This window comes from Bradysia coprophila, unplaced genomic scaffold (assembly GCF_014529535.1).
Source record: "Bradysia coprophila strain Holo2 unplaced genomic scaffold, BU_Bcop_v1 contig_94, whole genome shotgun sequence".
NCBI lineage: Eukaryota > Metazoa > Arthropoda > Insecta > Diptera > Sciaridae > Bradysia > Bradysia coprophila.
Window position 1 is genome coordinate 2,394,342 of NW_023504022.1, and position 17,515 is coordinate 2,411,856.

The following is a 17,515-nucleotide window of genomic DNA, read 5'->3' on the forward strand; positions in this document are numbered from 1 at the left end:
CAATCTTGATGAACCATTTTCTTGTCATCATTGGATGCTGTCAGATTGCCACTGACCAAACCAATCTTGATGAACCATTTTCTTGTCATCATTGTCACAACTATTCACTACACAAAATGGAAACAATTCACTTGTGGATGTTGTCCCCCGAACTTCTTGTTCAACCATCTTTTTATTAATCCTTTCTTCTTCTATCGTCTTACAACAGTCTCCTTAGATTCAATTCATTCTAAAAGCCTTCTTGATCATTGTCAGATTCCTAACAGGCCTTCTATTCACTAGATAGATTGGAACTTCTAACACTCCCTTTACATGTCTTCCCTGTTGTTCAACTAATGGTTTCAGCTGCATTCCGTTACCGATTCCGCCAAAATGTTTTCTCATATCACGTAGACTCGAAGCGCTCTAGACACTAGTACGAATGTTACAATTTAAGGTCGCAATGTATCCGCAGATATTTGGGTGACCGTATGCAAAGATGATGCTCGATTTTTGTTCTCATTAATTGTATACAATTTCCAAATTTTATTAATAGTTTTTTTATCGATCAACAAACATTCCATCGAATTGAATTTTATTTTTTTTATACGAATTACATTTACGCTAACATTAAGTTATAATTTTAAGAAATTACAAAATAATTAAATTATATCAACCTCTACCCGTACTAAGATTTAAAAAAAAAAAAAATTAAAAAATTTAACATAGAAAATAGAAGGCAAAAATAAAGTAAATTACTAACCAAACCATGACGGCAGGGTTGGCCTGCATGTTCGGTAAAATTGCGATATGTGAAGGGCTTTTAAAGTTGGAAAGGTAAAATGTTTCCTTCATAACGCATTCCAAGAACAGGCAAAGGACCAGACTTTAATAACTGTCATTTGACCCCTTATTTTGTATGGAACGTCCGTAACGCAGTGACAGCATACAAAAATGAATTTAGATGACAATTTTGGACTACTGTATCGTGGAAGCCCCTCATTTAAATTCTGTTCTTTTGTCTCTTCTTCGAGTGTGTTGATCGGTGCTCTCGCTTCATTTAAAACGTTAAAGATACAACTTCGTATATGGACGATATTTTAAAACTTTGACCTACAAATCTCGAAATTTTACCGTATTGAGCACCGTCTAACCCGGCATTACGGTCGATTTAATCATAATTAAAATAGAAACAAAATTCAATGTGTTCTGTGTCAAATGCATGAAACTCAGATAAATTTTCTACTCCATTTAACACTCCGTGAACGATTAAGATTGGTTAAAATGTCTCCGTTTCAGCCAATTGAACTTCTTAACGGAGTGGTAAAACGGAAAAGTGGGTTTCGACACTTAAGCTTTGTTCAATGGTAAACCTTAATGTGAAAAACTGAGTGCAGAATACCAAAATTATAAATGTTAATTCTCCGACTGACTTAAGTCGCGAACAAAACTCTAAATAAAAACTTAAGACTGATGTGTTCAACCTTTTCTACGTTAAATTAATAAACTGATTTGCAAACTGATTTGTAGCGCACTTTTTTAATCGAAAAATAATGCGACTGGAAACTTAAGGGTTCCGAGTCTTCAGAGAGACCAAAATCGTTTTTTGAAGGGGTGGAAACCACGCAAAAAATGTGTCACTTTTAAAGGAAAAATTGGTTTGAGGGTGATAACTTATTCCACTTTGAGAAACCAGTGCAGATTACATAAATTTACACAATCTGCACCGGTTTCCCCAAGTGGGGTTAGTTATGACTAACAATTGATTCCGTGCCTTCAATAGTTTCAATTTTTCAAAAAAAAAGTTTTTGTTTCAGACAAATCATCAAAAAACGAAAATATCATCGGGTCACACTAAGACACTCCAACCAAAATTAGTGGAAACGAAAAATAAGTTGGACACTCCAAGGTGGAGGAATGGCCGAAAAAGAACGATACAAAATGATTTCGGTTGAGGAAATGTTTTATGGTTGGTACTAGAATTTCATGATCCGCCAAAAAACCCTAAAGGGTAAAAGTGTGACGCAAGTCCTTGTTTCTACTTACAAAATAACTGATATCGCTGAGGGTGACGCATTTTTCGCCTCAACGCAAAAGTGTTATCAACAAAAAATTGAACCAAAAAATTTAAGATAGAAAATTTTAGAAAAAAATTGCGTCACAAGTGGCAGATGATTCAGGACATTATTTTCTCTATTTGAACTATTTTGGTTCAACTCATGTCGACAACAGCTGAAATCCAACAAAAAATCCGATGGAAGTTTGGAAGTGCCAGAGGAATCATCTTTCATCCCAAAATTTAGGAACCAACCTTGGAACACCTCGCCTATATCGGAAATAACCCAAATCCATCGAAAAATACGATGGAAGTTAGGAAATGCCAGAGAAATCATCTGTCATTCCAAAATTTAGGAACCAACCTCGGAACACCTCACTTATATCGAAAATAACCCAAATCTATCGAAAAATCCGATGGAAGTTAAGAAGTGCCAGAGGAATCATCTCTCATCCCAAAATTTAGGAACCAACCTCGGAACACCTCGCCTATATCGGAAATAACCCAAATCCATCGAAAAATACGATGGAAGTTAGGAAATGCCAGAGAAATCATCTGTCATTCCAAAATTTAGGAACCAACCTCGGAACACCTCACTTATATCGAAAATAACCCAAATCTATCGAAAAATCCGATGGAAGTTAAGAAGTGCCAGAGGAATCATCTCTCATCCCAAAATTTAGGAACCAACCTCGGAACACCTCGCCTATATCGGAAATAACCCAAATCCATCGAAAAATACGATGGAAGTTAGGAAATGCCAGAGAAATCATCTGTCATTCCAAAATTTAGGAACCAACCTCGGAACACCTCACTTATATCGAAAATAACCCAAATCTATCGAAAAATCCGATGGAAGTTAAGAAGTGCCAGAGGAATCATCTCTCATCCCAAAATTTAGGAACCAACCTCGGAACACCTCACTTATATCGAAAATAACCCAAATCCATCGAAAAATCTGATGGAAGCTAGGTAGTGCCAGAGGAATCATCTCTCATCCCAAAATTTAGGAACCAACCTCGGAACACCTCACTTATATCGAAAATAACCCAAATCCATCGAAAAATCCAATGGAAGTTAGGAAGTGCCAGAGGAATCATCTATCATCCCAAAATTTAGGAACCAACCTCGGAACACCTCACTTATATCGAAAATAACCCAAATCCATCGAAAAATCCAATGGAAGTTAGGTAGTGCCAGAGGAATCATCTCTCATCCCAAAATTTAGGAACCAACCTCGGAACACCTCAATTATATCGAAAATAACATCAAAACACTTTTTCCAACATTTACCAATCATAATTTATACTAGCTGAAAAAAAATTATTTCTTTTCACACACACACACAACACACGCTGTTATATGGCATTGTATGGAAACTTCCGGGAGTCCTAGCTCCCAAAAACGCTTGCATACCCCCATTTTTTAAAATCTTATTTTGATCTAGGGCCCGAGATTGACCTATAACCAAAATTTCAGGAAAATCGTAAGAAACGTTTAGAAGTTACGAAATCGTCCTTTTTCATAGGACATAACTAACTAACTAACTAACTAACGTAGGCAATTTGAGTTATCTGAAAATACGAAATTTTGCTTATTTTCAAACAAACATCAATATTTCGAAGTTCAATATCTCGGCCAATTTTGAAGCTGCAGTAACGTGTGATAGCTCGTTGAACTCGTATGGATTCCAAGATTCCAGATATTCTAGTTTGAGGGTCGTTGGAGTTAAGGGGGAGAAGTCAAAAACTTGCTGTAAATATGCTCCGCCGTCCTCAAAAAATTTTTGTTAAAACATTTTTGGTAGTGGACTTGCATCACGCCCGCTAACTAACGTGCGGGCATGATTATTGAAACGCAAAGACGGTCAGACAAACTCTCGAATTAATTTGTAACAAGGGAGGGACTGAGGTTATTGACATCGAACTGTATTATGAACAAATAAGTTAAATTCTTAACAGCTAAAACTGACTATTCAAGAAAGGTGAATCTCGACAGTAAATCTTAATCAAAGATAGATAATATGAACCGTTCTTAAAGCGTACATAAGATAGCCATCATATGCGAAAGGTGAATATTCTCTCAAAGAGATCGGAAGGTCGATATTAAACGTGATGAATGGTGAATCTCCCACGGAGATCGGAATAGCAACAACAATCTACACATAAATGTCGTAGTTAGTCGGACTGTACACCAGCTGAGGGTCAGTTCTTTGTAAGTTTGTCCATTTTCCACATACCTGGTTGGCCTGGCGTAATCTAGGAGGCATAGCGAATGGAATACATGGCTCGCTGGGTATAGTGAAGTCGGAGTCGGAGAGAAATCATCAAAAAACGAACTTAAATGTCGGCTACAAATTTGCAATTTGCTCTTTGACTTGAACGGATAATAACTCCTCCGTTTGGTATGGGTCGGTGAAATTGAATACCACCAAAATCAGCATGAAAGTCTTTCATATTTTTGCCGGCGCATTCCAGAAATTGACCAACTCTATTAGGTACACTTCGAGCTGCATGTACCAACAGTTTACAGAGTGAAGGTAAGGTTCTCTTTCTGCTATCGCTGTAGATGTAGTGATGACAAGACTAAATTCAAAAGAAGAAAAAAAAAAAAAACGAAAATGAACGGAAATAATGCATCGTTGCGCATGCATATCAAAGTATCGTCGACGAGATTGCGTTGCACGCAGTTTATATCATTTCTATTTTCATCTGTTTAAACTCTGCAGGGCCTGTTAGATAAAAAAAGGAATCTCAAAAATTGTGATCTTTTCTTCAGATAAAAATGTTGGGAATGGTCCTGATGACAGTAGCAAGGAAATGAAACTAGGGGAGATCAAATTTTTTCGAAACAGGTTTGTTCCAAATAACTGTAAACGCGAACTTTGACAAACCGAACCACGACGATTTCATCCATAGACGACAAAACCTATGCTTTTTGCTGAAATTTTGAGGTGCCGTATCTTACTGACAGCTTTCAAAAAAATTTACGCATTGAAGCGATTGAAGCAGCTTTGCGCTAATTTCGGCAGCTCATTTTTCATGAGTAATTGTATAGGTTATGTTGTCTTTGGGTGAAATTTGACATTTCGTATGGCCTTGGAACAGACCTATAGGAAAATGTGGTTTGGAACAGAGAGCTGATAACAGATGGCGTTTCAATTCTATTACATTTCAAGTACATCTTTTCGTCATAAAATTATTGATGTCGGCGCTCGATTTTTGTGTGAACCAGTTTCACCGCTCTGACATTTCATTGAGTTTTCCTAGAAATTACAGCACAAAGAATGAAGTACTGAAAAGAGAACTGTTTCGCCTCTAATGGCCAATGGAGGCTTCCTATTACACTCCGCAAATGTTTTCTTAAGAAGCATAAGCAGCAGATGCTTATCCAATAGCTGGTGCAAAACCACACGAGGAGTTTGCTTACGCAATATATTTGACTTACTTCACATGATGCTCAATAGCATAAAATATTAGGCCCTGTCGTTGACGTCAACTTTAAGATGAAGTCGAATGAAAGTGAAAAGATCAATGTCAATGATGAAGAGCTATACTCGTTCGGTACAATTAACAATGAATTATTTAATCAACAATTGACTGTTCGGCCCAGTTAATAAGTATTCAGAGAGTGTATCAGTAATCAGTCGTTGTTTGAACTTAGCTTATCGGTTGTTTTTTATTAACTTTTTGCGATTTGAATTATTTACGTTAAAGAATTCAAATAAAAATAAGTTTGTGGGAAAGAACTTGGTCGTTATTGGCATTGAAGGGATTTCATACCCTCATTTTCAACATGTCTGATGGGATATTGATGCTGAACGACCATTGCTTGTTGGAGATATTCAAACATCTTTCGGTGATTGATTTGGCAAATTTTAAGGAAGTCTACGCATGTCTTGGACACGTAGTGGACATGGAGTTTACGAAGACAACTCTGGGATCATTTTTCTTCGGTTGCCGAGACAGAATGGACGCTGCCTTCCAAATCATTAAACAGTTCGGCGCATCGATCAACGATCTGACGATAAACTATCACGGCTGGTACGAACGAAAATGGAGTGAGATTTTCGCCATTGTCCGCGAACATTGTAATGAATCGCTAAAAGCGTTAACGCTATGCGGTGACGCAGTCGGACTCATCAACAACGACGATATATTATTGCTCGCAGATATTTTGAAAAATTTAGAAACTTTGGAGTTGAAGAATCTGAACTACGAAGTGCGTGCGAACTATTCTCAAGATTTTGTAAACATTTTGCCGCTTTGTGAGAGTGCCAAGTCAATTACAATAATATCCTACATCGATGTCGATGCAAACGCCATCACGTTTCAAGCGAATAAAAAACTGTCGAAGCTGAAGTTGCGTGGACCCAGCGATTTAAAACCGATTGTCGATGGCCTGCAGAATGTACGACTGGAAGAGCTAACTATCAGTTGGGTTAACGCGGATATGAGTTCTGATTCTTTCCTGAAGAGTATTTTTCAACTATTTCGACTCACCCACCTGAAACGTCTCAGCATGGATTGCTGGTACATGAACATTGACCCATTTCTACTGAATCTCGACGTTTTTCCATCGCTAACCGTATTAAGTTTGACGAACGCTGAACTTAATATCGATCGTCAAATGTTAGCTCACATGACACGGCTGAACGTTTTGAAACTACGACACTGTTGTTTGACCACTAAATTTGCCTTCGACTCTGTTGCACTCCTCTGCGGAATGAGAAACTTTGAACATTTGATATTACTGTGCTACCGCGAACCGATAGACGAATTGAAGTTTCGAAAATTGATTGAACAAAGAAAACGATCGGCACCCGAACACCGTCTACATTTAACATTGGCCAATACGTTTTATGCCGAGACCGTAACTACCGTCCCGAATGAATTGCTCGAAACCCATAACCCGACGCTGTCGCTGATCGATGAAGATGATCCTAATTATGAGTATTACGCTCTCGATAGAGATGAACATGTAAGTTGTTGACGCATTTTCGTTAGTTAAACTGTAACATGCAACGTTTATAAATCCTGCTGTGCCGATTATATGTCATTAGCGGTAATAATCACATTACCATACAGGTCATTGGTAATTCGAATTACCGAATTTACCGTTGAAATTACCGAGCTTACTTTTTAGTTCAAATTACCAATAATAGGTTCTGTCCTGATATCATTAATGGTACTTTTATTAAACAGAGTAGTATTTTGACACACCAAAATATTTTACTGCTACGCTAGAGGTGCTTTGATGTGGTACTTCTAAATTTTTGAGAACATTGTGTCTTGTCCAAATATAAACTCAGAAATATTTGAAATGGTTATTAGTTGCCAATACAGTCAGAGGTAGTGAAATTCCAGCCAATCCGGATAAAGACGTTTAAACTGTTTTGATTTTTCTGTGTGGATAAGCTAAAAGCAGCTGAAGCAAATTCATGCTGAAATTTCACAGCCTCTAACTGCATCAATGAGTAGTCATAAGTTTGGATGGGGTGTAATGGAATTACCGGAATAAAGAAATTAATTTCGTATAACAAAATCGACTTTTACACACATTAACCTGTTACAGACGGCAAGCATATTACCGGCATTATTATCTGGTCTATTAGTTCCATCTTTTACTTCAATTTTTTTTAACAGTCTTTTAGAATCAAAAGTCGGTCTTTTCCCTCTGTCAAAAGTGACGTTTTAAACGTCAAACGAAAATAAATTTGCGAAATGGTCGCAAAATGTTTTATTTTTCCTTAATTCTAATAACGAAATAGAAATGAGGAAAAATTAAAGAAAATTGGGACCATGCCGTGATTTTTAAATTTTCGTTTGACGTTTAAAACGTCATTTTGACAGATGGAAAAGGCCAACTTTGATTCCAACAGACACATATTACCAAGAGCTTGTCATTATTTTTGTCGTCGTTATCGATAACAGATGCATAGCCGTATGTCACAGGTTAACAACAATGTTACAGAAAAGTAATTTGAGGTACAGGAAATTTTCAACCATGAAAAACGTTTCACAATGAAAAATGATGGACATGGATTCTTGTGAGATTTCGAACTTCTTGTTATTTATTGCAAATATTTCGGTTCGGTTCTCCCTATTCGGTGACATAAGGAAACTTCAATTAGAGCCGCCGTCATCTGCTTATGTTTTCGATGCAGTGTCTTCCTCCGACGAATGGAAAGCATTACCAAAAGGCTCCACGGTGGGGCTGAACGAACTTTAAATAAAAGTGTAAGTTAACATCCCGGGTTTTTTCATAAGTGAGTTGGGTGAGAGATGTGCTATTCAAGTAAACAAGTTTTAGCAAAATCCCCTGAGCTGTTTCTGAGAACCAGCATCAGCGCCAGCCAGGGCAATGAACAAAAACAAATACTTTAATCAAAAAATGAATTTAAATGATCGATAGACATGTAAAAGACCTCAAATTCTAATATCATCTTGAAAATAGATATTATTTAGCTAGCTCTAGATTTGCAAGTAGAACGACCTCAATGCAAAACTCTTTCATCAATATTTCTTCTACATGCTCAAGCATGGCATATTTGGTATCGTTGTAAAGCTCCAGGCTATAACATGAGCTACCACATTGATGTGAAATACTCATACCAGAAAGGTATAGAAGCGGCCAAAGTTTGCCGGGGGTAGCCTAAAAGTACAATTTCTGAAAATTTAACAGAGAACTTCGATTCAAAAATATTTGTTTTGCTATTCGAAAGGGTTTGCAAAACTAGTCTGGGATTACCATTTAGAGGCTTCCTCTGTTGCTTCGTAAGGGAGATATCAGTCTTTCAATAGATCATTTTCATTATACGGTACTCCGCAACGTAACCCCACTTAATTTTTCGTCAAGTAATCCTTAACCTCAATTAATTGACGTTAACTGCGTTCAATTTACTGGTTTTTATATGAAAATCGTTTGTTCAATTCATTCGATATTTTTCGACATGTCTGACAGCTGGGATCGTGTCTGACGTTTACAAGGTCATGAAAATGATGTATATGGTGAAATTTTGACTTTCAGCTGCTGTTGCTCTATGAAGAAAATGTCGAGAGCGACAATTTTTACACTGTAAGTCTTAGAATTTGTTCCTCTATCAATTCCAATGTCTGTCTTAAGTCCTCAGTGTTTCACAAGCTCTGACTGGCGCTGATTCTGGTTCTCAGAAACAGCTCAGGGTGTTTTGCTCAAACTTGTTTACATGAACAGCACTTCACTCCCCCAACTCACTTATGAAAAAACCCGGGATGTTAACTTACACTTTTATTTAAAGTTCGTTCAGCCCCACCGTGCCTAAAAGCATGTCATATTAGCCAAACAAGATTTTTTCTAATCTTCAGTTTCTCAAGGTCTGTTCATTACAGTATATCCAGTAAATCCAGTACATCATTTTTTGTCGATCTAATTTATTATGTACGTCAGTCACTTCGTTGGCCATTATCCATTTTTAACTTCATTTTCGAAAACGGCTCGGAGTATTTCTAAGTATGTAACTCCTGTAACAAGTACTGCAATCTTCTTCGCTTCACTATCATTTTGACTACTGTCTTCATCTGATGCAGCTACATTTGAGCTGGAGGCTATGGAATAAATTGAAACGTTGCAGAATACAAATCATTTCGCTCTGTACTATGTAAAGTGTACTAGCTCAAAAACGGACTACAAACGCGAATTTATATCACTTCCTTTTGATTGAATTCGCAACCTTGATCTAATCCTAACCCAATCGCCTTGAAATACAAACTAAATAAAAGAATAGCCGGCGTATGTAAATAAAAACAGGAAAATTTGTTGTTTTGTTCAATTTCGAAAGATTATTTGAAAACTGTTTTTCAAGTATAAGTCCTTATCTTCTAATGCAGCTGGCTATAAAAACAAGAACGTTAAATTGTGTCGCATGTTCCCGATTCAACTTTGATTGGAAGTACCCAAAAACCTTCTGCCCAGGCTGAAGTACTAGGAACATAAGATCGTACAATTCGAAGAAAAGATTAAAGACAAAGTGTTTTCATTTGCTTAAGGTCGGGTTATGGTCGCATATATCGCACAGATGTAAGCGGGTACAACTTGGCCTTAAGGGGCCATGTATAAAGAACGTTCTTATTGGGAAGAGGTTGGGTTAAAATTTGAATCATGAAAAATCGACCATACATTCTGCATCTAGATGAGTAGACCGGCCATGGGAGTCATGTTCACATGTGTTTACGAAAATGTTATGTTAGTTATGTGGGGAAGCATTTTTCACTTGAAACAATGGGGTTTTGATTGCGAAAGGACCTGCGACACACCAGTCATTTTGAGTGGATTTTGGCATACGATGATAGCGATTGGAAATTTTTCTGAGAAATGACCTAATCGAAAAATGCAATCTACAAAACCATAACGGGAAAATTTCCTGTTTGTCAGTAAGTCAACGCAAATTGGAATCTGATTTATTTATTTGTCTGCTTCGCTCAGCAATTTAAGGGTTAATGTTAGGTTAAGGTCGTATCAATAAATCGCAGAACGAAGTACTATAAATTGGCGTTGCAGTTTGTTTCACAGCCAGTATACTTTCTGAATTGTTGAAGTAAAACTTAAAATTGAAGCAAAATGAAGTTCCGTTTCTCGTTTGTATTGTGCAGTGTCTTAATTTACTGCATTGTCTCCTGTCCAAGTGTAGCAGCATCGGACGAAAGTAATAGCAATGAAAGCAAAAGTGACAGTGACGAAGACTTTCGTGAATGTGCCGGCCAATATCTAAAGAGCAAAGGAAAATTGGACATCGAAATCACATCCAGCAAACAATCGTCGATGTGCCTGTTCGGCATGAATTTCGCTCTGCGTGCTCTGCGAGACGTTTTCGAAAATAAAGTGAGAAAGGATGTACCGAACGAGGCGACGTGCATTATGAACGAATTCGACAAAGCCGATATGTTGGACTTCATCATACAAATAGGATACATCCAAGGAAACGAAAAAGTACCCGAAGATGAACGAAAGATTGCGTTGGCTGCTATGGAAAATTTGGGCGACGAGAAGCTGAAAGTGATTGCAGCCACATGCGGAGTTGATTCGGAGAAACTTGAGTCAATTTTCGATAACGGATTTGACTCCTCGGAGGAAAAAACAGAAACTGCATAATGGGCCGTGAACAGCTTTTGCAACAGTTTTTTTTGTTGTTGTATTAGTTGGCAATTGTATGAGTTTCGCTTTTCCGATTTTCATGTAAAATAAAAAATTCTGAACACCGTAGTAAAGTTGGTCTTATGTTTGGGGGACATTGTTTCACTGAAGGTCAAACTTTTAGCAAATCAAACTCGTAATTTACTATCGAACAAGACCCTGGATGCAGGAAGCTTAAGCTATCTTCACGATTATGAAATTTTCTGATGCTAATAAATTGCTATTTTAAGCTAGGTACACAAAGAAACGATGAAATGAAATTTTGACAGAAAATGTATGGGTCATCTGTCAAAATTTTCAGCTCGTGTGGAAAAATGTATGAGAATTTCATTTCACCGACTGGTTGTATAGGAGAATGGAGTTTAGAAACTAAGGGTAAAATCTGTTACAATTTATTACTTTTCTTCATCATAAGTCTGCTGTCACTGAATTATTTTTTCATGAACAAACTTCACTGCAGTGACATTTCATGGGAATGAACGAATGTGAAGTTGTTACACGAAAAAATAGTAAAGTGAGAATGAAGTACTATAAAAAAAATGTGGCACCTCTACACGCCAACCGACTAGGCGAATACTTGACTTTAAACTCTATTGATTGCGAAAGTATTGCACTAAAGTTGGTGACACCATTTGTGTTCAAATGGATTTTGTGTGGATAATCATTCAAGACATAAAAATGCTAATTTTGAGGTTTACTACCTCGCCACTGTTTGTATACCTTGGCTAATCCGCTTCAAAGTACAATTCTAATTCGGTTCTGCTGGTACTTCTACGCGTTTTATTTGCGGTGGTGATTTCTGAAAGCCCATATGGTGCTGTGGATTGATGTGGAGCTCATTATTTTTCCCATTATCTTTTGTTGCAACACAAAATCGAACTGTGCACATGTGTCTCGTCTAAAGTGTAACAATATCGAAGACCTCGGTCGAAAACGTTTCAACTCTATTAGATAATGGACAGTATCAAATTTCTTGGTTGAAACTTTTGATTTTGTATTCAATCTGATTTTTATTTAATTCAAAAGGTTAAACCGCAGCACCAAATAACGAATTTGAGTTTATTGGTTTTTTATTATTGAGAGAAAGGAGCCTATCGCTTTTATGCAATCGAAACGAATGCTATCATCGTTGCCATGCCGGGAACACACAGGCGAGCATTATGTGTTAAGGTTTCAAACAAAAAATCCGTGATAAAAATCTAATCGCTTCTTGTCCATCGTTTCATCTACAATAAGTCTTCTTCGTCTGTATGCTCCAAGGATTAATTAATAAATGAAAAGTCGGACAAAAACAAAAACAAAATAAAAAATTTTATGTTAATCAGCCAATATTCAAAATACCCACACAAAGTTTAATAAATTCACAAATAGCAAGCTAACAAAGCCGAGAAAAAAAGAGCGCAATCAATGATTGATGACGGTATAATCGTTTGGTTTTGCATTTCGTTATATGGTTATTCGATGATGTGCATATCCACCAAGTCATAGTGTTGCTGACTGAAATAATAGGGACAATGGGGAAAAATGTAGGCGCCATGTCGAGCTTTGGTGTCAGTTGGTATACAATTGTGTTTTTAGAGAACAGGTTCCGACTCCCCGGTTAATTTAAGTGTCCAGATTCGTGATGAACTCAGAGGTTCAAACTTTCGCTCAGCACTTTCAGGTCGATGGAATTTTCTTCTTCTTGAAATACGATTGCAATGCTCGATGTTTCTTCGAACGTTCGTATTCTCATATTACTTCGAGTGCAACATCGACAGTCAAAATAATTTTCAAAAAAAAAATGAAAAAAAACTTTCTCTCAAAACGTCGGAATGTATAGCAGCTCCATTGACGGCCTAGGTGCACCAGCCTCAATAAACTGAGGATTTTTTTTAAACTAAAAATCTTTATTACTCCTCATTTGGTTCTAAGCAGGACCTCAGACACACAAATTCATTTAATTAACAAAACGAAACGTAAAATAAAAACGTAAAACCAGATTCTGGGTCCCAGAATAGGAACTAATAATCAAATATTAAGTCCACTATCCAAGACAATTCAAAAAAAAACACACGGAGAGACTACTCTGTATACCTATCATTCACATTCATAGCTAAAAACTTAAGTTTCGCACGCAAACACTTGGCACTGACCGCCATATTACATCACTAAACACTCCATTATAATCAATAAAAGCACTCGTCAGAGCACAATTCCGGGCAGCAATGTGCACCAGATCATTTCGTCGAGTTAGCCTTGAACGAATGCCAGAATTCGTCAAAATCGTGAAGTTGTGCTTCGTAGTTGAACTTACTAATTTGTGAACCAGTGCAATTCTCTCAATGAACGCCAGTTTCTCCAAAGGCAGGACACTGCTACTATAGAAATAAGTTGATGGCGTAAGCCATGGGAGGCAATTAGTGCTCTGGAGTTACTATTCACTTTGAAAATATAATTTTTGCCACTTTCGATAGTTGTCAGTATCTATCCCATTTTCAAGCAAGTGTCTTAAGGACTTCTGTAGTTTTATACCTTTATGGCACTACACAGCAAAAGAGTTTTTAATGACAGCTGTCAAATAGAGTATGAATTTGAGTGAAAAAAATTTCCACATGTTTTCACAGTGATAGTTACTTCTAGTGTATTAAGTCCAGCTTCAGTACTCAATTTAGAGTACCACTCATGCTTGAATTGCGTTGCGCTACATTAAAACCAGCCAACAATGCTGGGCAAATTCAGAAATCTTTAGTACAATTCTGACAAATAGATGGAACTACATTCAAATTCACTCGAAAGTAGAACGCCCGGTGCTCTCGTTGATTACATTCCGTTTTTTGGATATTGATTGCACGGCTCACAAGAACGTGGAAAGGTGATAGTAATACGCAAAGCTTCGTGTGACACAAAATAAATCTCTGTTAACAAATGTGACAGTAAATCAAACCGAACCATCTACCATGACGATATATCATGATGGAGATGTGAATAAATAAATTATGCAAATCATTCATCTTGCCATATCCATCGTCAAATTTGTATCATAACGATGATTTAATGATCAGAAACGTATTGAGCATCGAGAGTCGGTTATTTATCAATTCGAATTTCCATATAAAGCGAAATGACTATAGCCAAATAGCCATTTATGCATAAAACTAAAAATATTTTCGGCAAATATTAGACATAAAAATGTTTTTTTAATTTCAAGTTCATCATTGAAATGAATGTGATTTTTGTCTGCATAACTGACGATTAGTCTCAAAATTATTACACGCATTAAATGAAATGTGTCTATAAAATTCGGAGCGCCTCTAGGCCGTTTCTTGTGCAACAAATATTTTTAATTATTAAATTTTATAACTCTCAGTGTCACGACTGAGCGTTTATTTGAATGTAAGGACAAAATAATTTAATTTAACCTACCTGGGTAAGAAGAATAAACATCAAAGACATTTATTATTTTACACATTGTATTCGTCAAAAAGTAGCATAATAATAACGACTCTGTCAGAATTAGTCGACGCTACATTTTATTGTTTATTAAAAGTCTGATTAATGATGATCGTTGAGATGGGGCAAAAGCTAAATTAACTGAACTTCCTATTCAGACAAACTCCTATTTAGAACACAGAACGGAAATGACATTTTGATTCATTTTTTTAACGAAAGATTCAAATCCTAACTTTCAGAACATTTCGTTAAAATTGGTAGGTCCTATTGGCAGGCGCCTGCCAATAGCCAGATATTATTATAATGACTATTGGCAGGCGCCTGCCAATAGTCAAAATATTATTAAAATGACTATTGGCAGGCGCCTGCCAATAGTGAAAGTATTATTAAAGTGACTATTGGCAGGCGCCTGCCAATAGCGAGATATTATTATAATGACTATTGGCAGGCGCCTGCGAATAGTCCAGAATATTAAAATACACTATTCGCAGGCGGAGAGGTGTAGGATGTCGAGAATATTAGATTAGTTGGCGCGGCGCCAACTAATCTAATATTCTCGACATCCTACACCTCTCCGCCTGCGAATAGTGTATTTTAATATTCTGGACTATTCAAATTTACAGCTCAATAATTTCTAATATTTCTCAGCAATCTATATGTTAATTAGCTTTTGAGAATTGCATAGAAAAGTTTTTTAAATAAATTTTCTCCAGATGTAATCGCCTATTCTATGAAATGATGTGGACATTACAAAAAGGTAGCAAACAGATAATGACAATCAGCTAACCTTGTTGTTTAAATACACACTTGTGAGTTCGTCTCGTAACACAAAATTGGTACTTCATGTAGTGTATGACTTTCGCAGCACCCAATGTAATATACTATTTGTACTAGATTAATGAAGACGACACAGCATATGCTGTGATCAGTTTAGAGATGACCCATTGGCACCTTGAATTTTTCTGCTAGTACTTTTTGTCTATGTGCGTTATTCGTCATCTCATCATATTATGAAGTGACTATTCGCACAATGTATGTACATACGAATAGCCTCTTCTTCGCTATTCGCACATTCTGAGGAAGTGACCTTTGGTCAAGGTCCAACAAAATGACGAAATGAGGCGTATTTCGTCAAAGGATAAATTCAGTTAAAAAAAACGAACACCTTCATCATTCAATTTGTAGAAGGATGAATTCAGTTGATCAATCAGAATACAGAAACCTTCCTTATTCAAGTTGAAAAAGTATGAATTCAGTACCAAACTCATTCTGTACACAGTTTGTAAACGGATGCGTAAATTTGGAACAAACCAAACTCTTACCTTTTACAGTTAGTAGAAGGATGAATTCAGTTGAAACAAATCAAACTCTTTCCTTACACAGTTTGTAGGAGAATTAAAAACCAAACTCTTTATTGACACTGTGTGTAGAAGCATGGATTCAGTAGAAACAAGCCAAACTCCTTCCTCACACAAATTGTAGAAGGATGAATTCAGTAGTAGGAAACCAAACTCCTTCCTCACACAAATTGTAGAAGGATGAATTCAGTAGGAGGAAACCAAACTCCTTCCTCACACAAATTGTAGAAGGATGGATTCAGTTGGAACAAATCAAACTCGTTCCTTACACAGTTTGTAGGAGAATGAAAAAAACCAAACTCTTTATTTACACTGTTTGTAGAAGGATGAATTCAGTAGGAACAAACCGAACTCCTTCCTCGCACAAATTGTAGAGGGACGAATTTAGTAGGAACAAAGCAAACTCCTTCCTCACACAAATTGTAGAAGGATGAATTCGGTAGGAACAAACCAAAGTCCTTCCTTACACAGTTTGTAGAAGGATGAATTCAGTTGGAAGTTGGAACAAACCGAACAACACCTTTACTCAGTATGTAGAGAAATGAATTCGGTAGGAACAAACAAAACTCTTTCATTGTAAAGTTTGTAGAACGATGAATTCTGTAGGAACAAACCAAAATCTTTACTCCTACAAATTGTAGAAATGAATTTAGTTGTATCAGACTAAACTTCTCCCTCACACAATCTGTAGAAGGATTAAGTAGGAACAAAACACATGCCTGAACCATATGATTCATAAAAGGTTAATATAACTGACTATTTGATCTAATTAATATTCTGTTATAAAGTCGTTAATAATATTTGGTTTCGAAAGCTCTAGAATACGTAATGCGAATAGCATTTTCCTTTTTAAATTATCGTCTGTGCCAATAGTCAAAATTGTATAAGAAAAACTATTGATAGGCGCCTGCCAATAGTCATTTTAATAAAATTTTCACTATTGGCAGGCGCCTGCCAATAGTCATTTTAATAATATTTTGGCTATTGGCAGGCGCCTGCCAATAGTCATTTTAATAATATTTTGGCTATTGGCAGGCGCCTGCCAATAGTCATTTTAATAATATTTTGGCTATTGGCAGGCGCCTGCCAATAGTCATATTAATAATATTTTCACTATTGGCAGGCGCCTGCCAATAGTCACTTCGTTAAAATTTTTAAACAGTTGCGGGAACTTTTTTTTATTATTTGGGCGGAGCTTCGGACATTGTTATTTTCAATTGTAGGGCTTTAGTACTATCCCTTGCCTTCGGGGTGGACAAAATTTTCACTCAACAAAACTAAATCTTCTAACAAGGACGTAATCCGTTTGAATGAGTCAGTTTTGTTACATCCAAAATGAAATAGCTGCGCAATTGACAGCGGTCTCAGGAAGTAACAAGTCGGAAGCAAAGGAACAAATGATTTTGATTTTCATTTAATGGAACGGGACATCATTTTCTGGATAATTGTGAGCTATACCCAGTGCCGCTTTTAGCTTTTGGGCGCCATCGGGAAATTGGAAAAATAGGCGCCAATTTAG